Here is a 15,004-nt window from a genome sequence, read left to right on the forward strand (position 1 = left end):
TCCATGGTAACAGCTCACACAGAAGGAGAAGGAGTCTCCAGTGTCAGTGCTATGATGACTTGCTGGGATTTTTTTTTTAAGAAAGAGAGAGGGAGAGGTGTGTGTCAGAGAAGGGAAGCTGTAATGTAAGTCATAACAGGAACTAACTTGTCCTAACTATAAATCATTCAGTCCTTCATCACTGAGTTAAACATTGTAACCGCTGTAGTACAGCTGCAGTAACACACTCCAGACCGTGCTGTTATACTGAACAAAAGAACATCTGCTTCAGGAAGGTAACAGTAACTCGTCCAAACCCAGTGGCCTGACACACAGCAGAATCCCAGACGTGGACAGAGCTGCAGATATGTAACCAGACGTCTTGACTCTGGCTTGCGTGAATTTTTTCTCACCCCGTTTTAGAGTCATTGTTTAGTTAGAGAGCCGTGCAATATTTACATAAAAACGGGAAGTCTTCCACAGAGAAATCAACTGTGGTACTTTTTAAAATTTCTTAAGAAGAATTAGGGTTAGGGTTAGGAACTTCCATAGAGCTGAGGAAAAAAAACCCAAATCAGTGATGTTTTTCTCTGTCTCTCGGTCTCTCAACAGCTCTGAAGGTCAGACAAACAGTCCCAGAGAGGACGGTGTGAAAGACAGAGAGAGACTTTCTTTTTTGCACAGCAAGCTTCGACTCTGATGTCTTAAGAATACACAAAGAGGTTGGTTTATTTTACAGCTTTAGAGGACTAAAGAGATCTCCATCAGAGCCGAACCCTGAGTACACGCACCTCTCACTTCAGTAAACACAGAGAGGATAAGCCAGTTAACGCTCCAAAACCTGAGGTAGCTTTATTAGTCAGATGAGAAGTATTTCGCAGTGCTAGTCAGAGCGCTGAACTGAACACGTGCGAAAGTTAAAGCGCCCATGGCTTGTAAACAAGTCGAGTCCCACATGCACACATTGCAAGACTGCGACGTTTCTGAGAACTGAGAGAAGTCAGCGCTACAGCTGTTTCCTGTTTTCTGCTGAAGAGAACACCGCAAACCTGAGAAACACACACACAGAAAAAAGAGAGAGAAAGAGACAAAGAGAGAAAAAGAGAAAGAGAAAAGACACACACGTCCTCCATATCTGTGATATTCAAACACTCTCCCACACAAATCTAAACACTTCTAACCACCACTTGCACTCCCACCTGCTGTTCTTCTTTATGCATTGTAACAGCACGCCCCGCACACACACACACACACACATACATACCCACACACGGACACGCATATTCCTATAAACCTGGGCTCAGTTTTGCTAAGCAACAGTCAATATTTACACAATGTTCCTTGTGCTGTACTTAGAGGAAAAAACGTAAAGCAGGATTTTACACTAGTGCACTTAAACCCAGTGTTTCACTAGCGCTTAGTACCATCAAGGTTGAGAAGTTTTCTCAGTACTCCGGATTCATGTCTGAAACCCTGGCCCCCCAAGAATTCCTTTAATAGAAAAAAATGGCTTGGCTTTTGAAGGATAATGCATGACCTCATACTGCCCTCTGCACCACTTGCACAGTGCAGAAACTTTCCTGGGATTAGCTCCCACATCCTTTGTATAGTCCTGACCAAGGTTAAAGGGATTACCATATATCTGGGCTATTAAACTTTCTATCGTGATGGTACCCAGGCACTAGTGAAACACTGGGATTAGTGCATTAGTGTATAGAGAAATAAAGGTGGTGTTTATTTTCATAGCTGAGTTCTGTTATTCTGCACAATCAAAAGTTCAGGTTTGACTTGAACACAAAAAACATACAAGAACAGTACACATGTACAGTATATAATGTATAGAAAGCACATTCCACTTGAATAATTTAGTGCACTGGATTATGTCTGAGAGCATACACAACTGGCCCTTTGAACCCTTTAGTCATATTCCTATATGTATTCTCAACCAGAAGCTCACAGGTAAACAGCTAGAGAATTATTGTGCTGATCCGTTCATCGAGGAAGCTGCCAAGCTGGAAAGTGTTATGAACTTTCATTGTGGTCTGATTGTAAAGAGTTTTGCACTCTTTAGTCGTTTCTGTCTTCAGTGCCTAATGCAGACTTCATGCAGTGTTTATTTATTTATTTATTTTTAATAGACTTTTCAGGTTATTACATCAGCATACATGCAAGCAATATATTTTTTTATGTTTATTTATTTAATTAAAAAAAAAATCCAATATCAAATACAAAATGTAACACAAACAGATATTTTAATATAAGGGGTGTTCTAGTCAAGCCAGGACTTGTGATTGTGCAGAATAACAGAAGACAGTTATAAAAGTAGGAACTTCCTTTATTTCTCTATATATAATCCTCTGCTACACTAATGCACTTATCCCAGAGTTTCACTAGTGTTTGGATGCCATTAGTGTAGGAAAGTTTTCTCACTACACTTCATATTCTCTGCAGTTCCCAAATGATCACACAGTAGCACACTTCCCTTATCCCAAAAGTGAAAGTCAAATAAGAGAGAGTAAACTAAAATAGAGAGACTGTACAGACGAAATAGAAGCCATTCACTCACTTGCAGTAAACGTTTACGATGGTGGAGGATGCAGTCAGCTCACTCAGTCAGTGGACAACACAGTGTGTAAGGGATGTGTGTGTGAGGCTCTATGGGGGTTTATGTAACAGTAGTGATGTTGCTGTTTAGAGCTGCACTAGAATCAGATGTAAATACAGTTAGAGCTATGAACGTGAATGTTGGCTTAAACTCATAACTCTCTAAATAAATATCTTAACCCTTGCTTACTTTTTCAGCCATTAACATGATTCTATATTTCATGTTATTCTTTAAGATCAAGCAGAACCTGAGGACATCTTAAACATCAGATGATGTGTACAGTAGGTACTGTATCTGCTGCTGAACTCAACACCCAGTCCTTACACACTTACATCATGACTTAAATTAACTGGATTATTATTTTTTTTTACCCAAATAGCATGAACTTGAGCATGAGCTCAGCAAGGGACGTTAACAACATGGCCAATAAGCTTCTTATCATTTACTGAGCTGTACTCGACATACTGTACATACATCTTCTATTTCTCTTATCTTGTATGTGGTCACCGGCTGTGTGCCTGCAGGTTATCCCAGAAGACTTTGGGCACAAGGCGGGACCATCATTGTGGTCTGATTGTTGAGTCCACGCTGAACTGGGTGCCAATCTATCGCAGAGCACACACAATTTGGGAAGACAATGAACCTAATGTGAATGTGTTTGGACTGTGGGAGGAAACCAGAGTACCTGAAGGGAACCCAGTCCACCACGGAGAGAACATGCAAACAACATGAACACCAACCCGAGTTGGGAATTGAACCTTCAACCCTGGAGGGTTGCGGCGAAAGTGCTAACCACCAGCCACCATGTCACCTATGTCTATATCAATCCATGTTTTTCTCCATGTTGTAATTGTCCAAGCTCTGACTTTGCACTTCTGTTGTTAGTTGAATGTGGCATTGTGCTTTATCTGGGAGCTTAACAGCTCGGTTCTTGCTAGCTATTCACACACACACACACACACACACACACACAATCTTTCCAACAGGTGGCATGTTACATTCTTTAAGCACTGCAAAAATAGAGAGAGAGAGAGAGAAAGAGAGAGATTCATCCACACCATTCCACATAGCTGCTCCTGCTATTGGCCATATACGTGCTCTACGTGCAATCTAGTGTGTGTGTGTGTCACTAGTTGGAAGAGAGAGAGTGCACTGTGTGATGTCTTGCCAGGAAGTGGGGGAGGGTCTCTCCTTTCAAAATAATGGTAAAAGTGAATGAGTGGGAAGTTCTTTCACTGTGAAGATGGACAGAGCTAAGCATAGTTATCCAGCACACACACACACACACACAGACACACACAGACACACAGTAGGGTGGTGGTGGGGACTCTCAGCATGTAAACAACCCCCACAACTTCACGGCTTTCTTCCTTCTCCAGTCTTCACTCCTCTTTTTCTCACCAGGAGTGCACGAGGGAAGAGTTAGTCCTGACTTCACCTTCAAGCATCCGCACCTGGTGAGATGAGAGTGCTTAAATCTTTCATTGCACTCTTTAGTCGTTTCTTTCTTCAGTGCCTGATGCAGACTTCATGCAGTGTTTATTTATTTATTTTTAATAGACTTTTCAGGTTATTACATCAGATTTGTACACGTTTACAAGCAATACATGCAAGCAATATATTTTTTATTTTTATTTATTTAGTAAAAAAAAATCTAGTATTAAATATAAAATGTAACACAAACAGATATTTTAATATAAGGGGTGTTCTAGTCAAGCCAGGACTTGTGATTGTGCAGAATAACAGACAGTTATAAAAGTAGGAACTTCCTTTATTTCTCTATATGTAATCCTCTGCTACACTAATGCACTTATCCCAGAGTTTCACTAGTGTTTGGATGCCATCAGTGTAGGAAAGTTTCTCACTACACTTCATATTCTCTGCAGTTCCCAAACGATCACGCAGTAGCACACTTCCCTTATCCCATCATACTGTTTCCTGATAAGTTCACTAAAGGTCACCAGTGAGTACGCCGTGTGAGCATCTGATGTTTGGTTTGGTGTCATGTGGGTGCTGGAAATTTGAATGTTCCAGACCACAAAACTGGGTCTTCTGAGTCAGTCATCATTTCTCAGTTTATTTCTTACATTTAGTGATTGTTTTATTTCAAATTAAATGACTTACCTGGTAAATAAGGAGAGAGAGAGAGATGGATGTCATATGCCTCGTGCTTGGCTTGTCAAAGAGAACTGAAAAGGCACTTCAGAAAAATTGTACTCAGCATGATGGACAGAGAAAACAGCCATGTTGCTGGAGAAAGGTTACTATAGCAACAGGCCTGAGCCTTGTTTCCCTGCCTGATAATCGATTTTAAAGTGAGATGAGCATGTGCGGCTTGTCAGACATTAGAGAGGCTATAGGATTTAAGGACAAATACGTTGGCTCCATTTTGGTGTCACAAAGAAAGAAAGAAAAGAGGAATAGAAAAAAGGTCAGGTGTCAACACATCTCTCACTGCTCATAACCTTTAAACAGCATGAGCTGAGTGTGTGTGTGCGTGTGTGTGTGTGTAATTTCAAACTGTAATATGTTTGCTTTATGTGTGCGTGTGCTTCTTATGCAAGGTCCTGGTCAAATAGCAGATAGTGACACCACCAGTGATATTTAGAGAAAAGTGTCCACCCCATACAACCTCCTCCCCTTTATCTCTCTCTCTCTCTCTCCCTCTCTCGCGTTAGGAACATTTCTGGTCGCTACTATCTCAGTCCCAGAAATAGAAGCCCTCGGAAAGACTCCTATCAGTCAGGACCAGCCTCTTGGCCTTATACGGCTTGCCCAGGATTCCTACTCACACAGCCTCTTTTAGTCTATATAGTTTTGGTGTTCAGGACACAAGCCTATAAACCTCCCTCACATCCGTCTCAGTTGATCCGATCAAAGGTGGGCTGTGCAGTCACATGTAGAGGTGACCTGGGATGCACGTAGCAATGCGTCATGATTCGTCCACAATGTCATCAAAGACACCGGTGTTACCAGGTCCATGCTACTTGGATAGAAAAATGATCCAGTGAAGCTAATTTCAGTCGTGATATAAGTGTGTGAGGATTGAATGTTAAGTTTAGCAGACAGTACCTATAAATCATTCGATGTTAAAGATGTCTTCGAGTTCTATTTGATCTCGAAGAATAACAATCAATATAGAAATATAGAAGCATGTTAATGGCTGAGTAACTAAACAAGGGTTAATATATTTATTTAGTTATTTAAGGAAGATGTATAACATGACAAATCCCTCCAAAGTAAATGTGTTTAATTAAATACAGCTAGAAGTTTTTGTGTTTTGTGTGAACTTTCAGAAACATGTGACTTGGGATCATAATATGATAAGGTTTACACATTAAGTATGAATTTGCATTAATTACTATTTTGCAATACTTCCAGAATGTGACTATCATGCACTATATGGATAAAAAGGTGATTAAATTCAGGCGTTTTAATCATGCCCCCTATCCCAAGTGTAGGGCAATCTTAATGCTTCAGCATACCAAGACATTATGGACAATGCCATGCTGCCAAATGGGGGCAACAGTGTCCCAGTGCACAAAGCAAGGACTATAAAGAGATGGTTTGATGAGGTCAGTGTGGAAGATCCCTGAAAGAGTTCCCCTTTATTTTACACACACATGAAAATCCTAAAGGATCAAAAAAACTTGATAAGCCAAATGATTTGGAAACTTTCCTACTAATGAAATGTGGTTGCAGTTGGTCAGTGGAGATGGATGAAAATAACACTGGAAGACTGTCTGTATCAACAAGCCATTTGTGACCGGATCATCCAAAAACAGATGTTATTACTGAGTCTGAGCAATACATAGAGTAGACTAGGACAGCTGAGGATTTTGGAGAAAGTGTGTGATGTGTGGGGGAACAGCAGGGTCCGGCTCGAAACAGGATTTATGTGTGTGTTTTTGTTACAAATATGCAGAATTTGAGGCAGCATGGTGGCGTAGAGGTTAGCACTGTCGTCTCGCACCTCCAGGGTCCGGGTTCGATGCCCACCTCGGGTCTGTGGGTGTGGAGTTTACATGTTCAGCAAAAAAGTTCAGCAGGTGACATCAAACCAACATGGTTGTTCAGAGCAGGAACCATACATACAGCAGCACTTCGTACATTTAAATCAGTGAACCAGCTGATAAGAACAGGAGATTTGATAGATTATGTGTAGGCGTGTGTGTTTATCCACATAATCAGTAAGGACGTTTGTTATTGTTCTTTTACTTTCATTCTGCCCTGCTGTGGAAACTTAGGGGAAGCGAATTCTGATTGGCACTCGAGGTAACTCCCCTACATTCCTCACCCGAGTGTCACATCTGATGAAATAGTGAAGCAGTGAGCTGAAATCAGGATCTGCTTTTCACAAATTTCTTCTGTTTCACAGCTATTTGTTGTTTCTTGCTGAGATTTTTTCCTCCCTTTGGTGTGTACGAGTAAGGCAGAATACCCTCTGAGCACGAGCTCTCATAGTGGCCGACACTGATACCAGCACTGAAAGGTTGCACACCAGCAATGTGCCAGAATCAGTTCGTTATTATGAGCTATTTTATGGTGGTGCAAATGAGAAATGTTGAGTTTATTATGTAGTGTAATGGAAATTTCCCAGGTTCAAGTAATAAGTAATAGATTAGAACATTGAAGGCTCACTCACACACACACACACACACACACAAAGCATTTAGCTAGTGAATTATTCTCAATAAGACGTGTCTCAGTGGATGTGTTCATCTGAGCAGAAGAAAACACAAATTTGTATAATTTGAATAATCCAACTGATTGGATGATGAATCCTGACAAGAAGCACAGAACCCTATGTAGAGAGAGAACACAGTGTGTAGAGAGCAGGTGTATATCCAGTTTTTCTACCTAATCATTATTATTCGGACACAAATGTACCTTTGTAGCTGTTCAGGTCAGTGTAAAACAATATCGTTCCTATATGTCCATTATTTCTCATATCCTACTTCTTTTTTTTTACGTACTTCTGGTTACCTGCAGGCTGTCAGCATTAGAGCATGTCCACTACATATTTACACAGCAGACATGCATTTAGGGGCTATTTGTCTGAGCTTTTGGCTTTGCTGTTAATCCTGTCTGTGCTTGTAATACCAGTATTCTAATCTGTGTCTGGTTGTGTGTGTGTGTGTGTGTGTGTGTGAGAGAGAGGCAAGGCTCAGGATGAGGTGGAAACAGCCTATGAAGTTCCAGCAGATGGGCAATGAGGTGATTTCCTGCCCAGTCACACCTTTTTCAAGTGGGCAAGGACAGCAGCAGGGGAGTGGACACACACACACACACACACTGACCTCACACTGCCCAACTAAAGCTGCATTCAACTTACCTTGGAAGTGAGAAGTCAGAGTTTGGAATGATGTCAAACATTCCATTTTGGATAGCAACAAGAGATTGACTGGCATGCAGAAACAAATTTAAGGATAATCTTCACGTTAGCTCATTAGTTGTTTCAAAGGGGGTAAAACTCCAGGCACTACCTACATGCGCTGCAAAAAGCTCATATTACTTAAGCAAGAAAGCAATAAAAATGAGGGCAGGAATTAACTACTTGTTTTGGGGAATTTACAGTGTCATGTGTTTGCTTACAGCATGAATTTCCCCTTTGAAAAAAATTATAATACTTTTGTGGCTGCACTTAATATATAGTAGCCATGTTTTTTTTTTTTTTTTTTTTTTTTTAATCCCAACCTCTGGCCCAGATTTTTTTGTGTATACGGGTGTGTTCCCAACAGGCAGCAATTAAAGCAATTATCCTAATTAAAAGCCACCAAAACACTGACATCTGGGACTATTTCTCTAATCAGCAGTGTGTGTGTGTGTTTGTGCAGTTCCCTCATAGTGTGGGATTTGTTTAAAACAAGAATTTACTTAGATTTTCCTGAATGTCTGTTCACTTTTAAAAATCATTTTAGATACACCCATTTTTTTTGGCTCTATAGGCATGAAACTACAGCTTGTTTAGCTTTACTGGAGGAGAAATTGTGTCATGCCATTTTCTAATTAATAATGTAGCTGTGGTTGACACAATACCTGCCACAGGTGGTGCTATTTAACATGGTACAGACCATGAATTGAAAGTGACATAGAATTTGCAAAAAACATCATCCTGGAAGTTACTTGCAAAAGATCACTGGCCTACTAGGAAATCATCACCTTAAGCCTTCTTTGGGATGGCGAATGTTGTCCTTATATAACATGTAGGACTGATGTTTGCTTTTAAAACCCAAATTGCCCAGCATACACCTAACTACCTAAAAGCACTTATCATTCCCTTTGCTGCTCTAGATTGGGTGGAGCCACCATCTTGCAGGGTACAAAGAGGGAATGTGTCATAGCTCTTTACTCTTCTGGTGGGAAATAGTAACGTGAACTTCCCTTAGATGTTCATACTAATGAGTTCATAGTAATGAGGTTAATTTCCAGGTTTTAAAGACACAACCTTAGGCATAAAGCCACCGGTCAGCCACAAGGTCACTCCAGAGTGATAGATCGATCGTTCAGTCAATTGTTCTATCTATCTATCTATCTATCAATCAAACAGAAGAGTACCTGAGTAAACATTTGGTCTTTTGTTATCTGTCATACTGCTTTCAATTAAAGGTGCAGCCTCTTTATTAGCACCTACAATAATGAAGTCACAGTAGGGGCTATGTTTTCCTCACAAATCCTCAAAACAATTGAACTTCAATAGTTCCATAGTCTTCAATTAGTGTTCAGGACTCACATTCACTTATAGGTTAAAAACTATATATTACTGTATATATAATTGAATCTGAGTCCTGTTATTATGAGCCTAAACAATAGGCTTATATACTGCAGGGTTCATGGGCTATGGGCTTGGTAAACTGAGATTTTTGGCTGTTGTCCCTCCCCTCATTTGCATGCATTCTCAGGTGTGTTGGCTGTGAATCAATGTGCATGTGTTAACCTAGGCCTCTTTCTTTTAGTTAAAGCTAGTTCTGCCATGGTTACTGGTTGCACCCAGTGCTTAATTTAAAACAACATGACAAAAGCACACCTAATCATTAAATTATAATGATCATATGCTTTCTCTCTCTCTCTCTCTCTCTCTCTCCAAAAATTGCACCCAAAGCCTGATGTTTTTTTGCTCATATCTACTAATAAAAATTATAATGGATGGTTCCGTCTACGTGCTGTCTGGCACATCGGGTGACGGATATACAGTGGTGTTTAAAATAATAGCAGTGTGTTGAAAAAAGTGAGTAAAGCTCCATATTCATATAATAACTTTTTAATTTAAATTACATAAATGCACTGGACACCCTGCACATTCTATTCTGAATCACAACATAAAGAAAAATGTGCTTAATGTATTATTAGTTTAATGTAAGTGAAGAAAAACAAATATTACTCTCAATTTGCTTGAAGTTTAATCTTTCTTGTGCATCTCTGAACTAATATTTAGTTGTTTAACCACGGTTTCTGAGAACTTCTTCAGATCTGTCACAATTGTACTACATGCCCCAGTTCCTCTGTATTTCTTGGTTTTGTCTCAGAAACAGCATTTTTAATGTCAGCCCACAAGCTTTCTATTGGATTAAGCTCTAGGGATTGGGCTGGCCACTCCATAACGTTAATCTTGTTGGTCTGGAACCAAGATGCTGCTCGCTTACTGGTGTGTTTCGGGGTCGTTGTCTTGTTTAAACACCCAAGGGCATTTCCTCTTCGGCATAAGGCAACGTGACCTCTTTAAGTATTCTGATCTACTCAAATTGATTCATGATCCCTGAAATGTGATAAATAGGCCCAACACCATAGTACAAGAAGCGTCCCCATATCATGATGCTTGTTCCTCCATGCTTCACTGTCTTCACAGTGTACTGTGGCTTGAATTCAGTGTTTGGGGGTCGGTTGACAAACTGCCCCTAGACCCAAAAAGAACAATCCTGCTTTCATCAGTCCACAAAATATTGCATTATTTCTCATTAGGCCAGTCAATGTGTTCAGTCAAACCTCTTCAGCACGTCTTTTTTCCAACAATGGGACTTTGCGGGGGCTTTTTGCTGATAGCTTGACTTCACATAGCCGTCTTCTAATAGTAACAGTACTCCCAGGTAACTTTAGGTGTTCTTTGAGTCAATTTTGTTATTCTTTGATCCATTCGAATGGTAGTTTTCCATTTTCTTCCCCGTCTTTCTGGTTTTAATCTCCATTTTAAAGCTTAAAAATGATTTGGTATCATTTTAGCAGAGCAGCCTATCAGTTTCCTGCACTTTTTTGTATGTTTTCCCATCTCTAATCATCTTTGAAATCAAAGTATGTGTTCTTCTGAACAATAGCTGAAAAACCTGCATTTATCCTTAAATAAGGGGAACTTGTTTGACACCTGTATTTCACAGAATAATGTACCTCTCTAATTGAACTCCACACTGCTATTTTTTAAACAGACTACTATTTGTTTTTCTTCACATACATTAAACTAATAATATATACATTTAGCACATTTCTCTTTATGTTGTGATTCAGAATAGAATGTGCAGGGTGTCCAGTGCATTTATGTGATTTAAATTAAAAGTTATTATATGGATATGGAGCTTTACTTACTTTTTTTTAAACACACAGCTATTACTTTGACCACCACTGTACATCCACTGTTTCAGGATCAGTTATTTACAGAGTTGGGTTGCCAGATTGATGACCGCTTGTTTCTGAGCACTTGGAGATGAAGGACCTTGCTCAAGTGTCCAACAGTGGCGACCCGACGGTGTCAGCGCTTGACTGGGGATTTCCCGGTCTGCAGTTCAACATGTTAACCACCGAGCCACCCCTACCCCAGGTTACTGTCCTAACCTGGGATTAATATTTGATTTTAAAATACAGTAAAAGCTGGTTAGGAGCTTAACCTGTTCAGATAAGCCCCAGGTCCCATATTTTACCATTTATGTAACAAGTTAAAGTTTTGTGTATATGTGTGTCAAAGTTTCAGCTTTAAGATACTGCTTTTTTATACCTTAAATCAATTTAATTTCAATCTCCAAATGTGCTGTTTCAGTGTCTAGATAAATGCTACTGCTGAGCAATGCCCCATCAGAGGGGTTCTTCTTTTATGAGATAACAATAAGTAAAAACGAATCAGCATGTTAAAAAAAAGGACAAAAAAAGAAAAGAATATTTTGTGGCCTCACATTTTGGATTGGTACACAGACACTTTACACTGTAGATCAATCTGAACGTATAAACATGAACAAAATGTCAATTATAATCTGCATAACCGGTCCCCTTTACTGTAAAAGAGATGTTATTGTAACTAGCAGTTTAAAAACTGTTTTAATATTACTTGTTAGTCATGATAGTTCAAAATATCAAGAAAAAAGTGGGACCACGGCTCTGTTAGCTTTTCCACCATGAAAGAGATGAGAGGCGGACTGAGGCAGGCGGTTTCTCATTGTGCTCGTGAAAATGTTGGAAACAGTAATGTTACACAATTGCTGCAGTGTTTACTGAACTGGATTGTGTACAACAACCTGCCACTACTAATACAAAGACTAGGCTGCTGCACTGTCACGCCCAAAACTTATTCATACAGAGCAGGTGCATCTTATTTCATCAGAACACCTGCCGCTAACGTCGTCATGAGCATACTGATGTCATTCAGTCTTTTCTCTTTTTTATTCTTTTGTATATTCTTTTTTTACACTTCAACAATTTTTTTTCCTTGAGACGAAAAGACGGGCTCTCCGCCTGGCAGCAAGTCTGTTTTCTGTCTTACACAGAGGATTGTGGACAAACACACTCAAAAGGCAGGAGAGAAAGAGAAGACACCCAAACACAGCCTGGGAAAAGTGAGATGATGGATAAACAAAGAGCGCGTGGGTGAAGTTTAAGTTGCCACACTGCACACTCAGTAATGGTGTGTCTGTGTGTGTTTAAGGCATAGATGTGTGTGTAACTGTGAGCGCAGTTTTTTTTATGTATATACATCAGAGTTTTTTACATCAATTTTTTTTCTGAGTGACGCTTGATTTATAATGAGTTTTGACACAGCGATGTCAAGTTTGATCCCGTCTCTTTACCAGCATGTGCTGCACGGTCCTCACTTAATCATTTTATCTCCATATTCCCCCCGTCTCTCATTCATCCCTTCACAATCAGTCCTTTTCAAAAGGCTGTTTGGAGAAGGAGAGAAAGACAAGAGGTTAAGCCTTAGTACGGGCTTGGAATAAATGAGCTACACACAATCGATGGACTTAGAGAGGTGAAGGCTTTATTCTATGCTAATGCCCACAGCATGCACAGAAACAGAGGACACTTGAAGGTTGCCTGAAATGTGTGCACGTTCCATGTAGAGATGAAGACCACCTGGAGGAAGCAGAGAGGGAAACAAGAGAGGGCATTTACAAATGAGAGCTCCAGTGAACACAATGTATGAAACAAAGCATCTTGATGATTTCTTTGTTTTTTTTACAGTACATTTAAGCCTAGCATCAAATTTATTTGGTATGTTGAACAGACGTGGGTGGAACATATACAAAATCCCCCCATAATGATAGAAACAAGTGACAGTCTTGACATTGTGCATACATTTGACTGATTTCACTAAATACTTGCTTTTAATGAGACAAAGATTTAAAGCTTATAGCCTACAGATGTGTAGTTTGTGTATGTGGATTGTATGTGTGGGTGTGTGTCAGTTGCTGGAGCACATGCTTGTCCTTGAATAAACATTTGCATTTACATTCATGGCATTTGCCATCGCTCCTTTCCAGATCGTCTTACAGAAGAGGTTTGAAGCCTCTATCGATAAATACAGACAAATACTGGATCACTAGGTCCCACATTGAGAATACCATCAGTCAAAAATCTATCTATCCTGGCGAGGTAATACAGCAAGAAATGTACAAATTAGCCACATGAGAGAACTTATTAGCACAGACCAACAGCCACTTCCATACAACGTAACACAATCAAGCCTACTAATACCAAGATGTTCCTGAGTCAAACAGACAGTACGCAAAAGGCAGTTCAAGATTGATGAGCTTAAAGCAGAGATAGTATAGACAGGTGAATAACGCTAGTATAACATCTAAAAGTAATTAACTGAAAAACATCATCAGTTTGGAATCAGGTGAGCAAGAGGAAGTGGAAAACTTTCGATACTGCGGTTGTGCAGACGCCACCATGTACACCACTCTTAAATCCACCACATACACAGGTGCACTGTGCACGAGCACAGGGAAAGTTGTTAATGATTGCCAGGATGATGAAACCTTACCACTAGCGCAATGAGATGATGCCCTAAACTGGGAAAATTCAATGGAAATGGTTTTATGTCTAGTAGCTTTACCAGTTATGTAATTAGTGTATTTTACATATGTGCTACTATACAAAATCCCTGAGATACTGTAATGTGGAATGTGTGTAACACTAAGTACACACTGCAGAATGCATATTTAGTGTGGAAGATGTATGTGAGATACATGAGTGAGTGGCTGCAATGTGTAACCTGGGATTAGTGTTTTGGGTGACGCGTCATGGAAATAAGTCATGAAATGTGTACGTAACAGCTTAAAGTGACTGAAGTGTTGCTCACTCGTTGCCATGTTCACTCACTCACTCACTCACTCATTTTCTCACTCGTCTAGAATCATATGAACACACAGGATACCTGTGATTTCAGTGCTGCCTTGTGTGAGGTCTGCGGAGGCTGGGAGTGCCACAGATGCTGATAAGGTCCAACACCTGGCCCAAGGTCATAAACAGCAAATGGAAAATGCAAACTGTGACAGACGCAGTCTAGTTCTGACTGACCCCTGTTGTGGGAAGGCACATTTGGGAGGTGTGAATGGCACGGTCTCCTGTCAGGAAAGCAATATATTGTCTAGGCTGTTTCATGATACCTTGCGATTCCAAGCTTTTAATCTACTTTCCTGTCGTTCACATTCTTTAACCCAAAGCCTGCTTGCTTAGCCTGGTTTAGTGCAGTCAAGCCCTTTACCTGTTTTTCTACTGCAATCTTTGATTCGCCCTTTTCTGCATAACCACCTCCTGTTTTTAATAAACACCCTGCACAGGCACCCATCTGGCACCGAACCTTCGCTTAATAAACATAATAGCGTGTGTTCAGGTCGGCAAACACTTTAGTGATTTAGTCACCACTATGTACTGCTCAGGGTCACTCTAGTTCAACACGCTAATGTAAGAGTTGCAAATTTGGTTATTTGTTTAGAGAAGGAGGAAGAAGGAGAGAATGACAGAAGCACTGGTTCAGGATTTGCAGGTTCAGGTTTTACTTGTATTAGTTCTTCTGTTCATATTTGTCTTTGAGGCAGAGATTCTTTATTCCAGATTAAGGGGAGGGGGGTTTAAGGTTTATTAGTTCACAGGTACAGAGTTCTTATTTATCCAAGTTTAAAATGCACAGCTGTATGAACAATGACATAAAAACAAATA

This window comes from Clarias gariepinus, chromosome 2 (genome assembly GCF_024256425.1).
Source record: "Clarias gariepinus isolate MV-2021 ecotype Netherlands chromosome 2, CGAR_prim_01v2, whole genome shotgun sequence".
In the NCBI taxonomy this organism is placed as follows: Eukaryota; Metazoa; Chordata; class Actinopteri; order Siluriformes; family Clariidae; genus Clarias; species Clarias gariepinus.